Source organism: Nesoenas mayeri (assembly GCF_963082525.1).
Source record: "Nesoenas mayeri genome assembly, chromosome: 1".
Taxonomy (NCBI): domain Eukaryota; kingdom Metazoa; phylum Chordata; class Aves; order Columbiformes; family Columbidae; genus Nesoenas; species Nesoenas mayeri.
This window is the reverse complement of record NC_137541.1, coordinates 116331727-116340815: the sequence shown is the minus strand read 5'-3', so window position 1 is coordinate 116340815 and position 9089 is coordinate 116331727.

The following is a 9089-nucleotide window of genomic DNA, read 5'->3' as shown; positions in this document are numbered from 1 at the left end:
TTAATCAGTCCTTTGAAACATCATTGTAATCATGGATATAAACATCTTTTGTCAAATGTGTATCTTCCTTCTCAAAGACACAACTATACGGCCTTAGTATTAATGCACCAGTATGCTGCAGATATTAGTTTCAAGGTCTTAATATACGTAATGTAATTAGAGAATCTGAATATTTTGTGCTAGTGTTGTCATTTTAACACTGTATTGGTTTTCAGCTTCATGAACTATTGCATAGGTCCCTAACTGCAGGAAGTCTGAGATAAATTATACCACTTGAATTTTGAATTTATTTACTCAGTCAGTAGCTTGTAGCAAACTTCATTGTAGTAATTGTACTAGGTAAATTATGGTTGTAATTTTTTGGCAGCTTCATTTAAAATATCAGTAGCTGACATCAAAATTAGTGAAGCAATTTAGTCCCATTCAAAATTTGGCAAGACCTATATGCAAATCGAAGAGAGCACTTTAGAAACTTAGAACTATTACTGTTTGAATACATATGTATTCAAATTTGTATTTAAATAAATACATCATGGAGACACCAGCCAATGCCACTTTGTCCTCCTACAGTGTAGGATGGCTTTGATCTCCGTGTTCCACATATTTCTTTCCTTATTTTGGTAGAACTCTTGACTTGCTCTCTGTCAAAGCACCATCTAAATGGCTGACATCAGGGCAAAGTTATCTTCTTTTTTACATCTAAATACACGTGTAATCTTACATATGAGAGATCCCAAGTTTAAGGAACAGATTATAGATGTGAACTTCCAGTATGCTGCAGAATTGAATGCCAGAGGTTTAAGATTGTGTGGGAACAAGGCTTTTTCTATGCTATTTGTCCTTCTCCAAATGTTTTCTGAAACATTTTGCCTATATGTTGAAGAATGACAAAGGTGCTTAAAGTTGACCTTGAGTCAAACAAAGAGAAAAAAAAAAGATTTAATTTTTAGTCAAGAATGAAGTTTAATCAATTCTTTTCACACGATTAATTTAAGAGAGTCTCATGAGCAATCTTCTGCTATATTTAGGGCTACTGTGTCATCTGTGTGACATGAAAAATCAAAGCACAAAGAGGAAAAGGTAAAATGAAAAATCAGGCAAATACATACTGTAGTATCTAAGAAATAGAGCAAATTATATTACCAGCCTCCTCTTATTTGAAGTGAGAGGTTAAACTTAAAAGAAAACAAAAAGCAGAAATTCTTTAATCTTAACTTTTGATTTCAAATGTAATTCTAGTAAAACAAGGGTATGTTGAATAACAGCATACAGGTCTGCTGAGGGTAACAGGACTGCTGAGACTTGTGATATTTTTACATTAAGATGGAATCCCTTGAATGTTGATTTTTTTTTTTTTTAATTACAAAGAAATTGCGAGCATTTTTTGCCTGTTCACAGAAGACTATTTCCGTAAACATTTTCAGCATTGGGGACCATGTTTCAGAGCGGAGTAATAGTTATGAGTGCCATCCATAGACTTCAAAGCACAAGACCTGAGAAGATTTTCTGCACCACAGCTGCTGTTAGCTGACAGTATCAGCTGTAAGGCTGGCCAGTGCAGGGAATCACAGCTTATTGAAGCTCTGGAAAAAGCCAGGAAGGGGTACAGAGAGACAGGTTAGTCCACGGTGGTCGGTGGGATATCAGACAGGGAATGAATCAGATTTCACTTATTTGTCTTGGCTCTACATGCTTACAGACCAAAAATAAGATAAACTAAGGGTCTAACTTCACTGAAGACTGCAACAGACAGCACCGATATCTGAGTCAGATTTAAGTTAGTGAGCTTTCAGCAGAGCAAATCAACCCATGTAGAGCTTCGTGCTGCCATATACAACTGGCTTATCATATGAGCATGCTCTCAGAAATTTAGTCATAGCTGCTTTAGTTTATAAGATTTAAACTAAAGCATGTAATCTTGCAACTGGGACATGCTGGATGCTTAGGGACCAATAGACATCCATTCTGGTCGTAGCAGTCGTGGTGGAAGCTCATGCATTCAGTCAAAATGAGCTGGGTAGCTTCAGCAATTTAAATAATAAGTCTTCATTAATCCAGCTCATTTTCTGGAATGGTTCAGGAAATGATCACACGAGGGAGGTTGATGTTACCATTAGTATACCTAGCCTGACAGACATGAAAGGGTTTAAAGACTCCTTGGAGAGACAAATGTTGTAAGCAAATTTGTGCCAAATGGAGCTGCCAGAACCTCTAGTGGCAAAGCTTTGGAGAAACTGAAGAAGTTAGAGAGGCCTGTAAAAGTAGTCACAAAACAAAGTTTTCTGCCATTCACCTCAAGAAGTGCAGTGGCACGAGTCCTCTTTAAGCTGCATGGCAGTGGCGTGTGTGTTGCAAGGGTCAACAAAATGCCAGCACTCTCAAAAGGAGAGGGAAGCAATGGTCAACAGCCCCGCATCGAGAGAGGTTCATGGTCTCATCCCCCAGAGTTCAGTTTTAGTTGAATGTGACTGTCAGCCACAAGGACCTGAGAAACAGTACTTTAAAGAGGGATGTTCAGCTACAGATAAGGGATTTGGAAGTCAAATGTAAACCTAGGAACGTTTTGGCAGCCGGAAGCACGCTCTCCTATCTAACAATAGGGCTGTGGTTCATAGGCCAAAGTCAGATTTTACATAAATCAGGCAGATAAAATCAACTGTAAAAACAGAATATGGACTTTGATTGTCAAAACTGCTCTTACCAACAAGTTTCTTACAAAATTTAATTAAAACTATTTACATACTGTGCCCAGCACATTATAGTTTTACAGTGTCTTTACTGATTATCACTCTAGAGTTGGGGGAAGCTCTTAGCACCAGATGGATGATTAAAGACACTGGAGAGCTTATTTTTAAGATGTTACGGAAAAATTATAAAATGGACAGAGTAAACTCATATAGGGGCTGCAAAATCTAAGAGAAGGACTAGACATTTGTCCTGATCCTAAATGAACCATGCCATTAAGGAAGTGGTAAGACTTGACACATGGCACAGCAACTACTTGTTCCCAATGCAAAGGAGAAACAAACTTGCATTTGCTGGCTGGAAAAGGAAAATGCACAGTCAGCAGTTCCTTACTCCTAGATATGTATTTAGAGTTCTCTCATTTTCTTGAGATAACATTGCTAGAAAACATAACAACTTAGAAAGATGACATCCCAAATTCGATTCGATATGCTAGGCCTGGTAAACCTGATACAGCGATGTCTGACATTTATCAGGTTCGTGTTTAACCAGTCTGCTCTGAAATATAAGTTTAGTCACATAACTGTAACTTCCATTACCTCCAGCCTCTGAGGGCTAGCAGGAAATATGTCAAAGAATATACAGGAATTGATGTCAATTCTGATCTGTATTTGGCACTGTTAAATAATGGAGTGGTACCAACATAACATGACTTGTTACTTGCTGACATTTTGTTCCACGGAAAGCTGGAAACAGGACTGTTTGCTCTTGAGTGTCTATTAGGAACTCATGTCAAAGTCACAGCAACTGGTAGATATAGTGGAAAAAAACTTGGGTTGGGGGAAGGTAAAAGGAAAACATAACCTGGGCAGCTGGGAGCTGCCACTGTTTTGTATAAAACAACTGTGAGAATATCCATGATGAAAAGCAATGATTGCAAACAGCGATAATGTCACAAGAAACATCTCGTGGCCAGAGACAAACTCGACACACCAGGTGGACATATGCAGAGGAAGAAGTGACACTTTCTTCAAAGGAGGAGTACTGACACAGCCATTTTACCTGAGAAATCTTGACAGCCAACAGCTGCAGCACGTTGAGATGAATTAGTTTCAGGACACGGCACAACTGGAACTAACAGACTTGCTGCCATCTGACAGCGAGAGTATTGATACTCTGGGAGAGATTTCCAATTCCATGAATCAGTGCAGAGTACCTCAGAGACTAATTGAACGTGCGCTTGTTCATTAAGTTAGATTAAGTTAGTATCTGAACTTCCTTATTATGTTAATGTTTCATTTCAGGATGCAGAAGGAAGTTGCTGAGAACCATGTCTTTAAAAGGTTCTGGCTTGAACCAGTTGTTAAACACAAGCTTGCCAAGTGCAATGCTCTTGTTAAGAGCTCATACTCCATGTAAGGCAGATCCCATTCAAACTCCTGGTCACAGGACAACCCAGACATACGGAGGAGCTATCTTTTTCACTTCTGTGGAAGGTGAAAGCCAGACCAGGAAAATGAATACATTTCCTATTGATTTTAAAAAATCTAGTTATTTTCTCCTTTTCTTTTAGGGCACTCTTTACCATATTAACAGAATAGTTTAAAGCATCCCATCTGAAACATCAAAGGCAAAATACCTCTGTTTTCGGAAGGGATACCTAGGAACTTTCCTGAAGGTACTCTCTGCCTCCCCAGCATATACACAGTAAGCACGTAAACCTCCTGTTCTAGGCCCAGCTAACTATCCAACCCCAGTGTCAGAAGTGCTGAAAACCCATAAACAAACTGGGTCAACCAAGCACTTGTGACAGAATTCATGTCACCAAACTTCAAACATAGACAATATGTATGTCTTCTTAATAATACTAGATTCTTTTTTTTTCAGTCAATGGAGAGAAACTGACACTTGAAAGAGTACAATTCCTCTTACACTGTTTTACACATCCATGGAGGAATTATATGAGTTATGCCCCAGAAATGCCTATTTCTCTTGATTAGCTGTAGAGGAAGCTCAGACAACTAGCTCATATATAGACCTCTGGTGTCTAAAGTGACATGAGATGATTCATATTAGAAAACCACAAGTTGAGAAAACAGAATTAATGATCACTTGCCAAAATCTTGGTTTATCTGACCCACTGGGCACTGTCTGTAGCTATACAGCAAAAGCAATAATAATGTGTTTCCCTATGTATATTCCATTCCTGGTGTGCATGTCCTTCATATTCTTGAGCTGACGTGCTTCTGGAGAGGTGCAACTACTGTGTGTCACATCTGCTCTGTGATTACCTTCATACTTCCAACCAAAGGCACCAAAGGAGGGACAACACAGCCACCGTCAGGCCTAGTACTAGGACTGACAGCTTTCCCATTCATAGTTTGAACTACCCATTGTTCTGAGAATCACTGTAAGTAAGTATTTAGCAGTTAATTATTAGATATCAATGCTAAGTTAGAAGTTTTTCAGATAGTATCTCCTTTCTTCTGAAACAAGAAAACATTAGATCCTGTTTTATTCTTATTTGAAAGAATCAGTTACGATGACTGAACTCCAGCCTCCTGTTTAAGACTTGTCGTCTATCCAAAACTGTAATGACTGAGCACAGGCACACCCAAACCCTGTGGGTGTGGAGCACATAATGGACACTATGGTACTTGTAAATCTTTTCTCAAAGAAAACTCAAACAGCAAGGGAGTCTCACAAATTTGAATGGCACACAGTGGCAGCATGGTGAGGACACCAGTGTGTTTTACTGCTCTGGGCTGGCCTCAGAGGTGCTTCTTTGTTCCTGTTACTACACAGAGGTTTGGGTGGACTGTCAGCAACAGGGGTGGCTTTAAGTAAGCTAGAAGAACAGTGCTGTAAGTGGGTAGTTCAGAATCTGGGTGACAGACAACACAACTATCTGTTCCATAGGCTGCGAAAGACAAGATATGTTAAAGTAGATCCTCTTTTCTTCATCATCAGAGTTCTAATTTTCATATATTCCTTCTAAAGAAGTCAATACATTCATCCAGAGCCCATCTCCAGAATGACCAAAGAAGAAATTATTTAGAATTCATCAAAAAGTGTTAGTTTTGGCTCTTTCCACAGAAAACATAATTACTCCTAAAGCTCTGTCCTTCTTAATTTACAGTAAAAATACAGTCTTCAGAATTTGATTCTGCTAGATGTTGCTGTGTTGCTTGTGCTAAAGGTATCACCAGCATCAAACAGACAGAGATTCTGATTAGGAGCTTTTGATTCACAAAATACGTTTTAAGAAAGAATAGCTATTCATTGCAACTGCAGTTCTTTAAAAAGTGCTTATATATTTTTATGATACTTGCTTTTTCCTCTGCTCCTATGATAACATATGGATGTTACACTAGTGACGGAGCAGAGAGATGTGTTTGATGTTGCTGTACACATGGAGCTGTGAGAAAACTGGGGGCAAACTCTTGTTTCCAGATAAGTACTGATGACCAAAACAACCTGAAGCTGAGCATATTGGCCTCATGTATAAAAAGCGAGCAAAGGATTACCAGGGACCACACTTCACTATAAGGTAAATAACAAATTGTTCACCTGTGTGTCAATCTCCTGTCCTAAGATCAAGATCTTTCTCCTACTTCTTCCTCCCTTCTGTTACATTCTCCATTGACATTCTAATAGTGACAGCAAATAGGGCAGTAGTCCTGAAAATCATAGAATCACAGAATGGTTTGGGTTGGAAGGCACCTTAAAGCTCATCTAGTTCCAACCCCCCTGCCATGGCCAGCAACATCTTCCACTGGACCATGTTGCTCAAAGCCCCATCCAATTTGGCCTGGAGAACTTCCAGGTATGGGGGATCCGCAACTTCTCTGGGAAACCAGTTGCAGTGCCTCACCACCTTCGTGGTGAAGAATTTCTTCCTTATATCTAGTCTAAATGTACACTCTTTCAGTTTAAAGCCATTACCCCTTGTGCCCTTACCACATATGCTTGTAAAAAGTCCCCCTCCAGCTTTGTTGCAGGCCGTTTTTAGGTACTTCATAGGCTGCTATAAGGTCTCTTCAGAGCCTTCTCTTCTCCAGGCTGAACAGCCCAAATTCTCTCAGCCTGTCTTCATAGGAGAGGTGCTCAAGCCCTCTCATCATCTTCAAGGCCCTCCTCCGGACCCTCTCCCACAGGTTCATGTCATTCTTGTATGAGAGCCCCCAGAGCTGGAGGCGGGACTCCAGGTGGGTTTTCAACAGAGCAGAGTAGAGGGGGAAAATCACCTTCCTTGACCTGCTGGCCACAAGTCTTTTGATGCAGCCCAGGATACTGTTGACTTTCTGGGCTGTAAGTGCACATCGTCAGCTCACATTGAGCTTCTCTTCAACCAACATCCCCAAGTCCTTCTCCTCAGGGCTTCTCAATCCATTCTCTTCCCAGCCTGTATTTGTGCTTCAGATTGCCCCAACCTCTGTGGAGGACCTTGCATTCAGCCCATGTGGTTCAGAATCATGAGGTTCACATGGGCCCACCTCTCAAGCCTGTCAAGGTCCCTCTGGATGGCATCCCTCCCTCCAGCGTGTTGACCGCACCACACAGCTTGATGTCATCAGCAAACTTTCTGAGCGTGCACTCGGTCCCACTGTCCATGTCACTGATGAATATATTAGTTCCAGTCCCATACCAACCTCTGAGGAATGTCACCCATCACTGGTCTCCACTCGGACACTGAGCCATTGACCACAACACTCTGAGTGCCACCATGCAGCCAATTCCTTATACATGAGTGGTCCATCTGTTAGATTCATGTCTCTCCAATTTAGTGACAAGGATATTGTGTGGGACAATGTCAAATGCTTTGCACAAGTCAAGGTATCAGTGGCTCTTCCCTTATCCACCAACACTGTAATCTCATCATAGAAGACCACCAAATTTGTCAGGCACGATTTGCCCTTAGTGAAGCCATATTGGCTGTCACTAATAACCTCTTTATTTTCCATGTGACTCACCATAGTTTCCAGGATGATCTGCTCCATGATCTTGTCAGGCACAGAGAGACGACTGGCCTGTAGGTCCCCAGGTCTTCCTTTTTTCCCTTTTTAAAAGATGTTTCTCCCTTTCCAGTCTGTGGGAACTTCACTGGACTGCCACAACTTGTCAAATACAACGGATAGAGCCTTAGCAACTTAATTCGTCAGTTCCCTCAGGACCTGCACATGCATCTTATCAGGTCTCATAGTCCTGTGTACCTTCAGGTTCCTTACATGGTCTCAAACCTGACCTAGTCTCACATATAGTACACAAATGACTTTTCCCAGAGAAAAAATGTTTTGCATTTGTGGAAGTATTTTTTTCCTCCTAAATGAAAAGGCCCAACCCACTCATAAAAATCTCTGCTGAAAGAGATTCAGATCATATACAGTGCACAGGTGATCATCAGGGAAGTACTGCTCAAATGTCTCCAAAATATGGGTGCCCTTAAGCCTGGGAAGGCAGAGATCAAAGAGATGCTATGTAATGGCTTTAGAGAGAGCTATTAGAGAGCACAGTTTGGTTTTCTGTCTCTGCGGTCTCCAAACTTGACTTTCGCAACAGCTTTTTAGCTACAGCCAGAGTGTGTCAGACTCCCAGCACAATGCTGTGTGCAGTGGACGCGGCCTGGGACAGGAATGCCCACGGCCGGTCCCCTTGGGTGACTGCCAGAGTGTTGCTGCCAACATAAGCCACAGGAGAAACGGATATTTTTCTACCAGTTTCTCCCTGTGTCAGACCTGAATAGAATTTCATGGGACATGGAAAAGCATATATGTTTTCCCTCTGGGACCTTTTGTCTGCTAAATCTCAAAGATCTGTTGCAAACAATCTATGAATTATACTAGGCAAAAGATTTACAAGAAGCTTTCTCAGTGGTAACCTGGCCAGTCCAAATCAGGAAGTCGATACTAAACCCTTCAATTGCATTCTTGAAGGATAAAAGTGTCTTGAAGTTTGGGCGTGAATAATCATGCAGTGTCAGCATAAAACCTCAGAAAGGGAAAGGATAAGAAAGGGAGAAGTAAGTAAGTGGGAAGTAATTAAATGGCCAAGCAGAGCCCAGTTTGCTCTCTTCTGTGGAGCTATACCCCATCTGGGAAAAAAAAATTGGCTGAGAGAACGAGGAGGAAAAGGAAAACAGCTGGATGACAAGGAGGAATACAGAACACTTGGCAAATAATTATTTACAGAATTAGTATTCTTTTCTGAAGTTATAAAATGTGGTAGGCTTGGCTTACCTTGAGGCTATAGAATAAGTGATAAAGCCATAGCTGTGTCTTAGGAGTCTTCAACTGTGAGCCTTGTCAGTTTTTGGATCGTACTAATGAACATTAACAGAAATAGTGATCTGGGAAATGCAGTAAGAAAAAATAGGTATCTCAAATCCCATAAATAGGGTTTGGAAA